Raw genomic sequence first — 14,057 nt, 5'->3', positions numbered from 1 at the left:
GATCAAAGGTGGAAGTTCCTGTTATCCCAGCAGAACTTGCCTTTTTTTTTTTTAGTAACCTCATGGCTTATAAACACTATTATAGAGGAGGGATTGTTTGCTAGATCTATACAAAACCAGGGTTAATGGACTAGGAGGCAGAAAGGTAAGTTACTTTTTGGTCACCGTCCATCTGAAGAGGATTACATGTATTTACAGAATTAAGAGCCACGCCCCCTTATAGATAATGAGTTGGGGGGCAAGTAAACATAGTTCCAATATCTCTTTGTTCTGCTAGAATGAAAACAATTTAACAAGGTCAAAATGTTTGAACACTGCTGGTATTGTACTAAGGAGACACTGGGTAAATCGTTTTCATATTTCTGCGAGTCTCAGCCTGAAATTGTACTGTCTCCCAAAGATATCTATTTGTGACTCAAAAGCAAGCATTTCTCTGGGTATGTGTATTTCAAACAGTCTTTTATTCATTAATACTATAAAAACATCATCCACTTTTGCGGCATTGTTAGAGAAACCTAAAAGCCTCACCCTTTTCATTTATCTGACAAGTTTCCCTCAGTATTTTTCATCACTGCCTGTTGTTACCTATGTGATGCAGAATCACTTAAGAATTTTCTTCTATCTTGTCCTGACCAGTTGGCTCAGCTGTAGAGCACCAGGCTGGCATGTGGATGTCCTGGGTTCAATTCCCGGTCAGGGCACATGGGAGAAGCAACTATCTGCTTCTCCACCCCTCCCCCTTTTTCTCTCTCTCTTCCTCTCCTGCAACCATGGCTTGATTGGTTTGAGCGCTTTGGCCTGGGAACACTGAGCATGGCTCCGTAGAGACTGTGCCTTGAGTGCTAAAAATAACTGGGTTGCGACTATGGCCCCAGATGGGCAGATCATCAGCCCCAGATGAGGGCTGCCAAGTGGATCCTGGTCGGGGCGTATATGGGGGTCTGTCTATCTCTCTTTCCCCTACTTGGAAAGGAAGAAGAAGAAAAAGAATTTTCTATCTTTACATTTACAATCATCTTGCTATTAGCTATGATGAGGATGTCGTAGAGCATCACCTGTGAGCACAGAGGGCCCATTGGCATTGAGGTAAACATGCTTGCACTAGAGCTGGAATGAAGGGAAAAACTGCAATTTCTTTACTAAAGAATTTGCTATCTGTGGGCCCTTCATCTTGTTAGATGTGAGAAGAGTGTGATCACCCAGATCTAGAAGTCAAACCTCTGATTGTTGCTGTGGGCAGAGCATATTTCTGTGTCTCACTGAATTTCTGTGTCCTCACCTGAGCTTGGTGGTACCATTAACTCAGGGCAAATATGGAACTGAAAGGATGTGGAATTCACATCTAAAAATTTTATTGTACACTTATGTTAGGTCACAGCCTTCTCAGGGGACTCCTCCCCAGGCGGAGAGCAGGGAGAGACCCAAGGGAAAAGGCAGACCACTCAGATGGGGCGGCAGGGTTGGTAAGCTGGGCTTGCTTATGAGGCATGTCTTGGGCGACTGCAAGAGGACCATTCTCCCCACCCACCTGCCAGACCTTAAACATTAATGTGGAGGCCCTCAGAGGGTACACATATCCGGGAAACTTGAACTGGGGCACACCCAGTCCAAAGAGTCCCAACTACATTTCTATCCCATGGCTGATTCCTTGTGGCTGTTCTGGGAGCTGGGGAGGCAAGGGAAGGCACAGTCCAAGGGCAGGGCGGGTGGGGAGCCTCCAGCTGCCCAGCCGGAGTTCAGCCCTCAGGTCAAACCAGTGGTTTCCCCTCCTCCTTCTTTTCTTCTCCTCCTCCTCCTTCCTCCTTCTTCCTCCTCCTTCCTCCTCCTTCCTCCTCCTTCCTGTGTTTAAAGTCGCCAAATCTAGAGCTGGTAAGAGACTATTCTTAAGCATGTAGAACTCTTAAAATGAGATTTTTTACCTGTTGTTGACTAAAGAATGCTAATCAGAGGATGGGATGCAGATCACACCACAGGTGAACAGAGAAGGTGTGCTGTCCACGGACAGAAGTGAGATGACCTATGACTCCGACAGCACTAAGCTTCTGGCTCTTTGAAGACCCTTCCCATTCTAATGTCCATATTGTAATGAACTGGGAATATATTCTTTCTCATGCTTCCAACAAAGGCTCACCGAAGGAAAAATGTCTTACACACAAGAGAGTTTTGAGTGATAGTGTTATGATCACATTCATTTCATTTGCTCTGAAACATTGCAAATGTCCCCGTCAGTCCTCAGGGGTGCCCATTTCCCAGGCAGCTCTGGGCGAGCAGGTAAAAGGGGCCGCTTTTTCAAGTTTTGTGTGGATTATCGAGGCTCAGGGAACAACAGTGAGTGACGGCCTGAGTCACACAAGCTGGGAAACAAATCCTCTCAGTGAGTTTGTCCGTTAACTTTTACTGGCTGCTTTGGACCCTGGCATGTAGGACCAGAGTGCAGAGAAGAAGGACTGAGCCAGTGTGAATGAAGGAGGAACCAGGATCCTCAAGAGCCACGAGGAGGAGTCTGCTGTGCTCACCCCGTGTCCTCTGCCACTGAACGTGACTGTGGCTGTCTTCTCAGGTCCAAGTCTTGGAAAGGGAAAGAGAAAGGGGTCGTAGGACAAGGTGGAATTATGTGTGAAGCAGCTTTGTCCCTAGCTTCTGAATTGCCTGTTCAGTTCCCCAAAACTGAGGAAATGCTGAACACACTACTGTTCCCCATCATTCCTGTAACTGAGGATATGACTCCCAGCCTTGAGAACCAGAATGCCATAGACACTGTGGTGATCTGATTACTTAAAGATAGCTGAAAAAAAGCAAGTAAGTAGGGTGGTTTCTGTTCTTTAAAAAAACATTTATTTATTTATTTAAAAAATTTACTTGTTTTTGTGTATAGCCCTAAATAGTCTGAGAACATCTGGTTTGCCAGCTGAATTCTAAAGTTTTCTGAATTCTGGATCTAGCACAGTGAGTATGGTGGTCCGATCTCAGATGTGGGCAAGAAACAAGGGGAGGACGTCCAGGGCCACTGTGCCCTGCGTGGATCTCTGCTGTTCACGCCCCGCTTCTGTAAGGTGCAGGGACGTGGGTGTTGCTGGCATTTGATGCACTGACCCCCAGAATGGGCATCACCAGTGAAATGTTAACAGCCCAGATACATAGGCGCTGGCTGACAGGATGCCAGCTGAGTGGTGTCCACTTGTCTGCAGTGATGGGCCCAGACATGGGTGACAGGAACTCTGATGTTGGTGCTAAAACCCCCAGAGTAAGATGCAAACCTAGGTTTGAGTTTGGGATTTATGGTTAGGGTTCAGGAAGGGAATCTCCGTTTCCCCTGAATCTCAGTCTTGCCCTGTGGTGATCAGGATCCTGGCACAGAAAGGGACACACTCTGAAAAGGCCAGAGAAAGCGACCGTAAGGAAGGGCTCATTTACAAAGTTGGGTGCAGAGTTAAGGGAAATCAGTAAGCCTGGTGAAGACGTGTGTGTGTGTGTGGGGGGGGCAGCCTCAAGAAAGTTTCCCTGTGTCTTCAAGGGCAAAGAAGGGAGAAAGCGGTGGGGGCCTAGTGGGTGCTGAGGCAGGGATGGCTTTCCTACCGCCCCCACCCTCAGTACTGTCCATTGGCAGGAGTGAGGCCACAGCCTGCAGGCTCACAGGCAAAAGCTAGGGGCTGAACACCTGTCTTTTCCTCCTTCTGTCCTTCCATTTTCTGCAATGGCTGCCATAGGCCAAATTCAGCCAAAGCCAGAGCACAAGGCACCTCGTTGTTGAGGTCAGACAGCTGGTCTCCCCGCCAGAGCGGGGAGGAAAAAGGTGTGGACAGTCCCCAGCACAGAGCAAAGCTACAGACCAGGATGTGCCCCAGAAACTAATAAAGAAAGCTGGGTGGGCACACAGGGGCACCAGGAGCTCCTCCTCTCTGGGGAGGGGCCAAGGGCACAGTTGTTAGACAAAATACAAGCTGTCCAGTTAAAATGGAATTTCAGAATTCAGATAAACAAGAATAATTTTCTGTGTAATGATGACCCAAACACTGCACAGTACTTACTCATACTAAAAAAAAAAAAAAAAAAAAATGCTGTTTATCTGAAATTCAGCTATAACTGAGTCTTGTATTTTTAAAAAAATTTTTTATTTTTCCAAAGTGAGAAGCAGGGGGGAGGCAGACAGACAGACTCCCGCATGTGCCTGACAGGGATCCACCCAGCATGCCCACCAGGGGGCGATGCTCGACCCATCTGGGGCATCGCTCTGCTGCAATCAGAGCCATTCTAGTGCCTGAGGCAGAGGCCATAGAGCCATCCTCAGCGCCCAGGCCAACTTTGCTCCCATGGAGCCTTGGCTGCAGGAGTGAAAGAGAGAGATAGAGAGAAAGAAGAGGGGGGTGGGTGGAGAAGCAGATGGGCACTTCTGTGTGCCCTGGCTGGGAATCGAACCAGGGACTTCCACATGCTGGGCTGATGCTCTACCACTGAGCAAACTGGCCAGGGCCCTGAGTCTTGTATTTTTATTGGCTATCTCTGACAATGCAAATTAGGGAGGGTGGTGAGGGGAAGGACTACGTGTATCTTCATGCAACCCTGAACATCAGCAGTACCTCTAGGAAGAAAGGGCCCAGGACTTAGGATGGGGCACAGCCTTGCCCGGATCATGTTCGTGCGGCCCAATGTGTGAAATGCTACATATCTGTAAAGAGAAAAAACAGAGTTTCATGGTCAAAAGTTGGAGAAACACTGGGCTGAAAAAGTCAGTGTTCTCTTCACTTTGGGATTTTTTTTGGCATTTAATGCTGACCTGTTTTGTGACACCAGTAACAGTTCCTAGCTTTCCTTAAAAACCATCATGGCAAACAGATAATAGGCCCGATTCCAGTTTGTTCCACAGGAACAATAAGTTTCCGTTGTAATCTCTTTCACTTAGCAAAGTCATTTTGGCGTCCGTCTTGTTAAAACTGAGTTTCACCATGATAGCTTGCTTTAGGCTTACCTTGCACTTATAAAGAAGTTTTAAAGTAGGAGCCTTATATAGTTAATAAAATATTTGATTGTTCAACTGTCCAGTCTAGGTTTACTTAGCTTAATATGAAGAATCAATTCAAACCAAATTATCACCCAAATAGGGACAGTCCTCAATTATTTCAGAAACAAAACATCAGCCTCCTCTGTCCCACAAGGTTGGTTTACTAACACCCTCTGGTAGAGCACATGAACGACACAGATCCTAGGGTTTTCCCTCCTTCCAGTCACAGGTATTCTGGTTCACTTGTTGCCCGATCCATCGTGCTGTCCTATCATGTGACATGGGAGACATGGGAGGCCCGTCTGTGAGGACTGGGATCAGCTCTGCAGGGGAGATCCGCCACCTGACCACCACCCCAATGGCAGCGGCTGAGAGAAGATGGAGGATAGAAGCTCCTGCTCTGTAAATCTTCAGGCCTCCAGTGTCTGTGCCAGTGCTGAGGTCTGTGCCTCACTGTCACGGCCCAAGAAGAAAGGGGCAGGACCAGGGGTCCCAGTGGCCTGTCCTGGCAGCACCACAGATACGCCTGTTATGTTCTGAAGACTTTGTGTGTCAACTTGACTGGCTATAGGGTGCCTGGACATTTGGTCAAACATTATCCCAGGTGTGTGTGAGGTGTTCTGCAAAGGATTTGCACTTACATGGGTAGATGGAGGAAAGAAGACGGCCTTCCCGGTGTGGCTGGGCCCCTTCGGTCAGTGAAGGCCTGACTAGTACACACAGGCTGACTTGTCCTCCTGCTTCACTGCCCGGAGGTGGGACACCCGGGTTTTCCTGCTTTCAGACTAGAGCAGAAATGTCATCTCTTTCTGGCCCTCAAGCCCTCTGATCTTCAGAGGAACGATGTCATTGTCCCTGCTGGGCCCCCACCTTCAGGGGGCAGATCAGCCACCATAATCACACAAGCCAATTCCTTACCATCGATCTCTCTCCTGTTGTTTCTGTTTCTCTGAGATCTCTGACTAACACTGATCGATTCCCTGGAACTTGGTGTGGGGGAGGATGCACGTTTATAGGGTGACATGTGCGGGTGCAAGTGGGAACTGCCCTGGGAGGGGCTCCCATCCTGTGGGAGGCTGTGAGCAGTGGCGGGGCTGCGGGGTTCCGTTCTGCACCTGTTGGCGGGCGGGCTTGCCACAGCTGGAATTGGGTAGAGGCCTTCGCCTGGACCAGCAGAGATAAGTTTTTGGGAGATTTTAATCAGATCCAAACTCCTTCATTTTTAGTCTCTACCCAGAGTGTGTTAAATACAAATATCTCTACCAGTAGGAAGCCCTGTCACTTCTCACAGTAATGATATTTGTGTTTGTGTAAACATGTGTGTCTAAACACATGCAGATGTGATATCTGTCTGTATGAACCCTGAAGTGGAAGCAACAGCCCCCCCTCCCCACACCCCAGACTGCTGGCCCTTCCTTTTTCTTACACCAGGTGAAGTCTGTAGAGGGTAAAGGTTGACATAGGGACATTTTGACAATATACGTCATTCAGTTCCTGAGTTGAAGATTTTGAAGCCACTTCACGGCTATAGGCAGATGTCACCCTATTATCGGAAGTTTAGGTCCTGGCTGGTTTGTTCAGTGGATAGAGCGTTAGCCTGGCATATAGACGTTCTGGGTTCAGTTCAATTCCCAGTCAGACCACACAGGAGAAGCGACCATCTACTTATCTCCCCCCAATCTCTCTCTTCCCCTCTTGCAGCCAGTGGCTTGATTGGTTCAAGACTTGGCCCCAGGTGCTGAGGGTAGCTTGGTTAATTCAAGCATCGACCCCAGACGGGGATTACCAGGTGAATCCCAGTCGGGGTGCATGTGGGAGTCTGTCTATCTCCCCTCCTCTCACTTAAAGGAAAATAAGTTTAGTCCTTGATTTTAGAAACAAGTATCCACACTCTAGAAAGAACTGCGAACAGAAACCGGCACGTCTCCTCGAGCTCTGCTCCAGGACCCGCTGACACAGCTCACAGCCGCTCTTATTTAACATCATTCTTGCCTCCTGTTCTTCCCACTGAGAGATGAACATGGGATGGGGTCGCGGCTGGGTTTGCTATTATTCTTGGGTCCAAGCATAAAGCCCTCAGAATAGCTAACTTACTTGTAATTTATAATTGGTCACCAAACTGAAAGAAAGCTGCACTCAAGGGCTTACTGTGCAGGGCCAAATGCAAAGTGAAAATTTGGGGTCCTTGGTTTAAAAAGTATTAAAACTCTCAAGATGGTGACGGCCGAGCACAAAACCCAGCATGGGGCCCTGCGGAGGGCAGACCTGTTTGGCAGCACAGGGGCCATGTCTGTGAGGGGCCCTGCTGGGCAACGCAGGTGCCACGGTTTGATGTCCTGGAAGTTCCCTCAAAACTCTGTCCCCCATCCCACCCTCCATGTCCTGGAATCTATCTTTCAAAATCTTTACTTTTACACGACACTATGGGACATGAGAGGGTCAGATGAGAAAGCACTAATCAGCTTGACTCTCATGTTTTTCTTTTTATTCCTGTGTATCAGAGCTCAGGGACGTTTCCGGTCCTCTGACAACGCTGACATGACTCAGTGCGTCGGGCAGCTTCATCGTGCTGTATGTGCGGACGGCCAATGTCCATGGGGCTGTGTGCAGGGGACCGATTCCTATTAAATGAACTGAGACGTTCTTTAGAGACCCTTGACATTGACTATGAAAATGTGGCCTGTGAGAATGAAGTCCTCCATATGTAGTGACGAGTGAGCTAATTGCCCAGGAAGTTGGCTGCATCTGCACCATGGAAGATTTATAAAGCAAGTTAAAGACAGGTTTTCCTGTCAAAGCACCTGCTGACTGACTCATTTCCTGTGATAGTGCATTAGCTGGGCTTCTCTCGAGAAACAAAGGATGTATATATGTGTATATATAAACAATAAGGAGCTGGTTTGTGCTCATGGAGGCAGGCAGTGTCTAGGAAGGCAGGGACTCTGAAAACTGGGGGTATTTCCAGGCTGAATCGGAAGTCCTGGGAACTGAATGAGCTGTTGTCTCATCTGAAAGCCATTAGGCAGGAAGAGTTCTCTTATTTCTGAGTTGGTGGGGGGGAGGTTCAGCCTTTTGTTCTGTTCAGGCCTTCAAGTGTTGAAGGAGGCCCACCCACATAAGGGAGCGCTACCTGCTCCACCAGTCCACTGATATAAATCTCACTCTCATCTAAAAACACCCACAGGAGCACCCGGAACAGTGGATGACCCAGTAGCTGGGTACCTGTGGCCCCGTCAAGCTGACACACCCTGAACCATCAAAGACACTGCCTGGCCCCTGGGACCCCTGACTTGTAGAGAGGCAGCCGCCCTGTGCACTTGTTCAGCTCTGCCCCCCGCCACCCCCCCCAGCCATAACCAAAGAGTAATCAGAATGAGCTGTGAGAATGCATATAACAGCTGGTCAGCACCAAGGCCATGGGTGAGAAGCACCTTTATTAAAATGGCTTCACGAGAGGATTTCCTTCACTCGCTGCCCCTCTGACCAGGGTGTGACTTGACTCTCCTTCTCCTTCGCATTTTTAGTGTTGCAGTCCTGCAGGTGTCGTCGTCCCTGCTGTGTGGCACATGCGGGCTTACCTGGGAAACGCAGATGAGACATGAGTGGAGTTAGGGAATCTCACAGCTCCAGGCACTGTTTCAGGGGGCAGTGAGGACTGGGAGGAGGAAGCAGGCAGAGAAAGAGAACCTTGGCTGGAGCAGAGACAGACGAGAGAAAGAAGCGGGGAACTGGGGTTCTGCTCCCTGGAAGGAGATGCTTGGGTTACACCAAGGAGGAAGGAAGTCAGTCTGCAGTGGGTGTGGTAAGAGATGAATGGGCTGCCATTACCAAACTTTTTGAGAAAAGCTATTAGGAAGAGGCTTGTGACCTCACAAGACCATGGCATTCGTGGGTCAGAACGAGCTCAAAATAGAAGGCAGGTCTGATTTGTCAATTAAACATTAATGCCAGTAATGTTCAGCTTTTGTTCATGCTGTTCTCGCTGCTGTCACCTGGTTAACTCCTATCAATTATCAGCAGTATTATTAATGTTAATAGTATTATCATTCAGTATATAATCACTATTATAGAACAATTACTAAGGGTTACAGCCTTGCTGAGCCCCGGAGATAGGGGCTGGTGCCTGTTGCTGGTCTCATTTCACTCCACTCGGGAACGCATCACACTGATGGAACTCACCCTGTGACTTGCTTGGTTGCTTGAATGAGCCAGAGGTTCCTTGCTGACAATGGTTGTGTTTCATTTAAAGCTATGTCTTCAGAATAGACATCAGGGCCTGGAAGGAGCCTACAGCTATTTTTGCTAACTGAGAGAAAGAAGGAAGGAGCATGGAGCCTCCTCCTGATCCCAGTGGTGGCATTCAGGACTCAGAGCTGGGCGTCTGGGGGTGAGGACACTGTCCCCAGCCTTGGGGTGCCTGCAGCCTGGATGGCATCTCTGACTCAGATGTGACACAGGAGGAGTGACATTAAACAGTGCTTTAGCTCGAGACAGGGGCAGGGTGTGGGTAGAGGTGCCCAATTCAGAAAATGAAAACCCAGGGTGCTCAATTATTTTTGAATTGCTGAAAAAAAAGAAAAAACAAAAACAAATGGTACACATACTTCTCAGGGAATATTTGGGATATACCAGTACTAAAAGTTTTAGTTGTTTGTTAGAATTAGGATTTGACATGCCTATAAGGGATGATTTCTGTGGGGCTTTTTGGGAGGGGCGGTGGAGAGGGGTTGTAGAGAACAAGAAACAATTAGGTGGTGAGTTCCTAGAAAAGAGGGCAACTGAGTTGAGTGGCATGGGACTCAAAAACGGAAGTGTGAGAAAATGCAGCTCAGGAAGAGGCAGGGCGGGCAGACAGAATGAAAGCTGGTGGGCGTGCGAAGGTGTGAGCGGGGTGGAGAGAAGCCAGGCCAGATGGTTGGGCTGGGCCTGGCGACCCCCGCCCCTTCGTCTTGGCCAGATGTTGTGAACAGGCAGGACCAGATCTTTCTGTTGGGGCAAAAGTCTCCTTTGCTCAATTGAGCAGGGTTGGACATTAGTCTCTCTCTGTAAACAATGAAGAGGAAACACCAGAAACATTTTGTAAGGCTCATGAATTACTCAACCATTTGTACTGTTTTTTTTTTCTTTTTTTTCTTAAAACACTGTTGTCAAAACAGTGTCTCTAGACAAGTTGAGAAAAAGTGAAAACTAATGATGACTTATCAAAACAAGGTGGGATGGTGTGGGAAATGCTAACAACTTCTCTGGTATCTGTAATTTTTTTTCTAAATTTTAAAATTTAGCATTATATAATAAATATAGTGAATATATAATGCTATATAGCAAATATATAACGAAATTTCTTACTTATGATGCAAGAAAGAGGTGGAAATACTTGTATAACTTTATTGTGCTCTTATCATGCTCCATGTGTAACTTCCCTTAATCTGCATAAGCAGACACCAGAGTATTGTAATACTTTTGTATACCTAAGTGGATAAAATAATATTGTAACAATTATGTGCGGCTAGCTGAGGTTAACAATGTTACAACTCATCTATGATCACTCAACTAGCCATTAGTTATTTTCAAATTCAAATCTGATTTGAGTCTGGTGTCTACATGGCTTTCCTGCTGTCACCACAGCCCCACAGATAAACATGATGGCTGAGCTCATGGCACAGACACTGGGAGCAGAAGGGAAGGTGTTTGACTTTGTCCTGCACACAAGGAGGCTTTGCAGGAAGGCCTCCTTGAGGAACGGTCACAAAACTGTCTGACCATCTAATAAGATTGACCACAGGCAATGTATGAAGAGCACTCACAAGTAAAAGAAGTATCACTAGTTTTAAAAAATCCCAGGAGGACTGTGAGTTTAGCTCACCCAGGTGTGCCCTCTGCCAGGTGGCTGAAGTGCGTAGTGCACATGTTCACCCACCTTCCCTGTGGTTCTAACCAGTGGTAGGAGGCACCACTGGACCAAGGGTTGGGCAGTGGGAATGGCTTGGTCCGGGAGATGTGACACTTGCCACAGAGATAGGGCTCAGAAGGGGGAGGGACAGTCTGATTCCTGTTATGGAGAGAAGGTGATTTCGGCACCTGGCTGGGCTTCATGATCATGGATAGGAAGAATTAATATGTTAAAATGTTCATACCAACCAAAACCCTATAGAGTCAATGAAATCTCAATCAAAATTCCAATGTTATTTTTTCACAGAAATAGAAAAAAACAATTCTACAATTTGTAGGGAACCAATCAAGACCTGGAGTAGCCAAAGCAATCCTGGGAAAGAAAAAGGCTGTATATATCATATTCTGGATTTCAAACTTTATAACAGAGGCATAGTACTGGCATAAAAAGTTATATTTAACTTATAGTACTTATAGTACTGGCATAGTACTGGCATAGTAACAGCATGGTACTGGCATAAAAACAGACCCACAGATTAATGGAACAGAACAGAGTCCAGAAATAAACTCTGGCATGTGTGAGCGCTGGTGTTTGACAAGGGAGCCCAGACTACTCAATGGGGGGAGGATCAACTCTCCAGTTAATGGTAGTGTTTTCAGTGTTTCTGCCATCACCATTCTCTGTGCAGCCCCATCTGATTGATGTGAAGGTGCTCACTCTTTTCTAACCTGATGCCTTGGCCATCTTTGGAAACTCTTATGCATGATTTACTCTGAAGTGTAGGTCACCAGTTACACTGATCAAAGTAGTGCCCATGAACTTAGGAACCAATGAGACCTCAGAACTTGTGTTCATAAGCTCACTGTTTGCCGTGTGGGGAGCTTCTCCAGGAACTGTTGAAAGTTTTGTACAAAGATGGCGTTCTGTGTGGTCAGTTCTCCTGAAGAGTCATAACATATGTTTGTGTTGAAGGCTCTGAGAGTCTTGTAGTAAAATAACTCATCTAACAGTGTTCAACTCAACATTTCTTTTTAACTCAACATTTTTCAAACTTCTTAGAGCATGAAGCATTTTTTTCTTGCTGACAAAACTAATCCTATCTAGTTTGGGAAAGACAAGTGTGGAAGATTTGAGGTGATCGATAAATATTTCACAGAATCCTATTTTATTTCTTTATGACCAAATGAAGCAAAACATATTCAGGCCAGTCTTAGATAACAAAGCATCAATTACATATGTGAGTTATTTACCGATATGGCCGTCACCCAGCAGAATCACATCAACTGGGAGTCTGGTGTAAATGCAGACTCTGGAGTCCTAATCAAGATTTATTTCAAAGCATCCATATGGGGACGTGATATGATTCTAGCACAGAACATTCTTATGCTTCTGATGTAACTCCTTCCAAAACCTCCTCAGTCTCGAATTCCTTGTAACGTTTCCCTTCCGGGAAATTAAAACACTTTACCATCCAATTCAACCCAAACTGTTCTTCCTTTTTTCTGTATTCTAATATAACCATTTGTGCTTTATTTTATACCAATATTATGGTTGGGCCTGGAAAAATTCTAAGAAGACTTAGTAGACTTTAGAAAAATAATAACATTTCCTAAGTTGTGGAATCTGTCAGTCCATTTTACAAAGTCTCTCTTTAATTGTAGGAAAGGGTAGGGGTATTATAATGATCTCTTTTCATTTATAAGAGGTTCCTAAGAGTTAAAATATAAATTCTGCATTTATGAAAACTAACATTCTTTATCACAATAGTTTATTTCCAGAAGTCTGACTGTAAGGACCTCGCTGTGGTAGCTGCAGTGAACCTCACATGAGCGTACATAGAATTCTCTGGCAAGATGCTGCCCATGGCTTCTCTGTCCAGGCTGGGGCGTTGTTTCTTGGTGGCCATAATGCTTGTAAAGGGGCAATGTCTTTTCAGTCTCCCTATAATTCACTGAAAGTTTTAAAAAATGTCATTATGAGAACGTACTTGTCAGATATAGTTTTTTTTCTACTCCAGGCAAATGAAAAAAAATACATTCTGATTAGGCATTAGATAAAATTTCTGAAATTTGAACATGTCTTCCCTGATCAATGGATGTGGTTTCTGATAGCTCAGTCTTCCAACTCTCCATGAGATGCAGTGGAAAGAAAAATGTAAATTCTGATAAAGACTTATTCAGCTTCTTCTTTGGTGGGGGAAGAAGAACTGTACAGTCAAATTTAAAATATTCAAAACTTATAATTTTTTGTTCCAAGCAAATAAAAAGCCTTTAAATTTTTTAGCCTTAAAGAGGACAGAATGCTGAAAATGATCTTCAAACTTCTCTTCATCATTGCTCACACCAGTATCTATCCATGTCAGCAAATAATGTAGTTTACTGCATTAAATGACGTATCACGTAAAAGGGAAGTGAAAATTACAAATATGGGAAAAGAATGTGATACGCAAATGTACATTCTGTGTTTAGTGGAGAAATTGTGAAAGCTTCTGAGAAGTAGCTAAATCACTAACTCAACATTTTAAATCCCCCAGTGCTGAATATTTATGGTTTGCAAGCCATCTGCCGGCATTCAGGCTTCTAGGAAAAAGTCTTGCAACTCTGGATTTCTGCCCGTCTCTTAGCCCAAATAAGACTGTTCAAAAATAAAATTATCAGGATATATAATGTCTCTATAATGAAGAATATTATTCGGTTTCTACAAGCTTCTGACATCACATACCTTTATACTTCACAAAACGTCATATTCACTGAGGATTTTAAGAATCTAGTCACACAGAGGAAACAGTTGTTTACTCAGTGTTAAAAATGTTTGGCTCTGACACCCTAGAATACTGTTGTCCAATAGAACTTTCCAAATCAATGAAAATGCAACGCAGTGTAGGACTCATCAGCCTCATGTGGACACTGAACACGTGAACTGTAGCTAGTGTGATTGAGAAATTGAATATTTAGGGTTTTTTTGTTTGTTTGTTTTTTACAGAGACAGAGAGAGAGTCAGAGAAAGGGATAGATAGGGACAGGCAGACAGGAACAAAGAGAGATGAGAAGTATCAATCATCAGTTTTTCATTGCGACACCTTAGTTGTTCATTGATTGCCCTCTCATATGTGCCTTAATCGTGGGACTACAGCAGACCGAGTGACCCCTTGCTCAAGCCAACGACATT

Source organism: Saccopteryx leptura, chromosome 2, assembly GCF_036850995.1.
Source record: "Saccopteryx leptura isolate mSacLep1 chromosome 2, mSacLep1_pri_phased_curated, whole genome shotgun sequence".
NCBI classification, from domain to species: domain Eukaryota; kingdom Metazoa; phylum Chordata; class Mammalia; order Chiroptera; family Emballonuridae; genus Saccopteryx; species Saccopteryx leptura.
The sequence above is the reverse complement of the archived record's forward strand: the minus strand, read 5'-3'. Positions refer to the sequence as shown.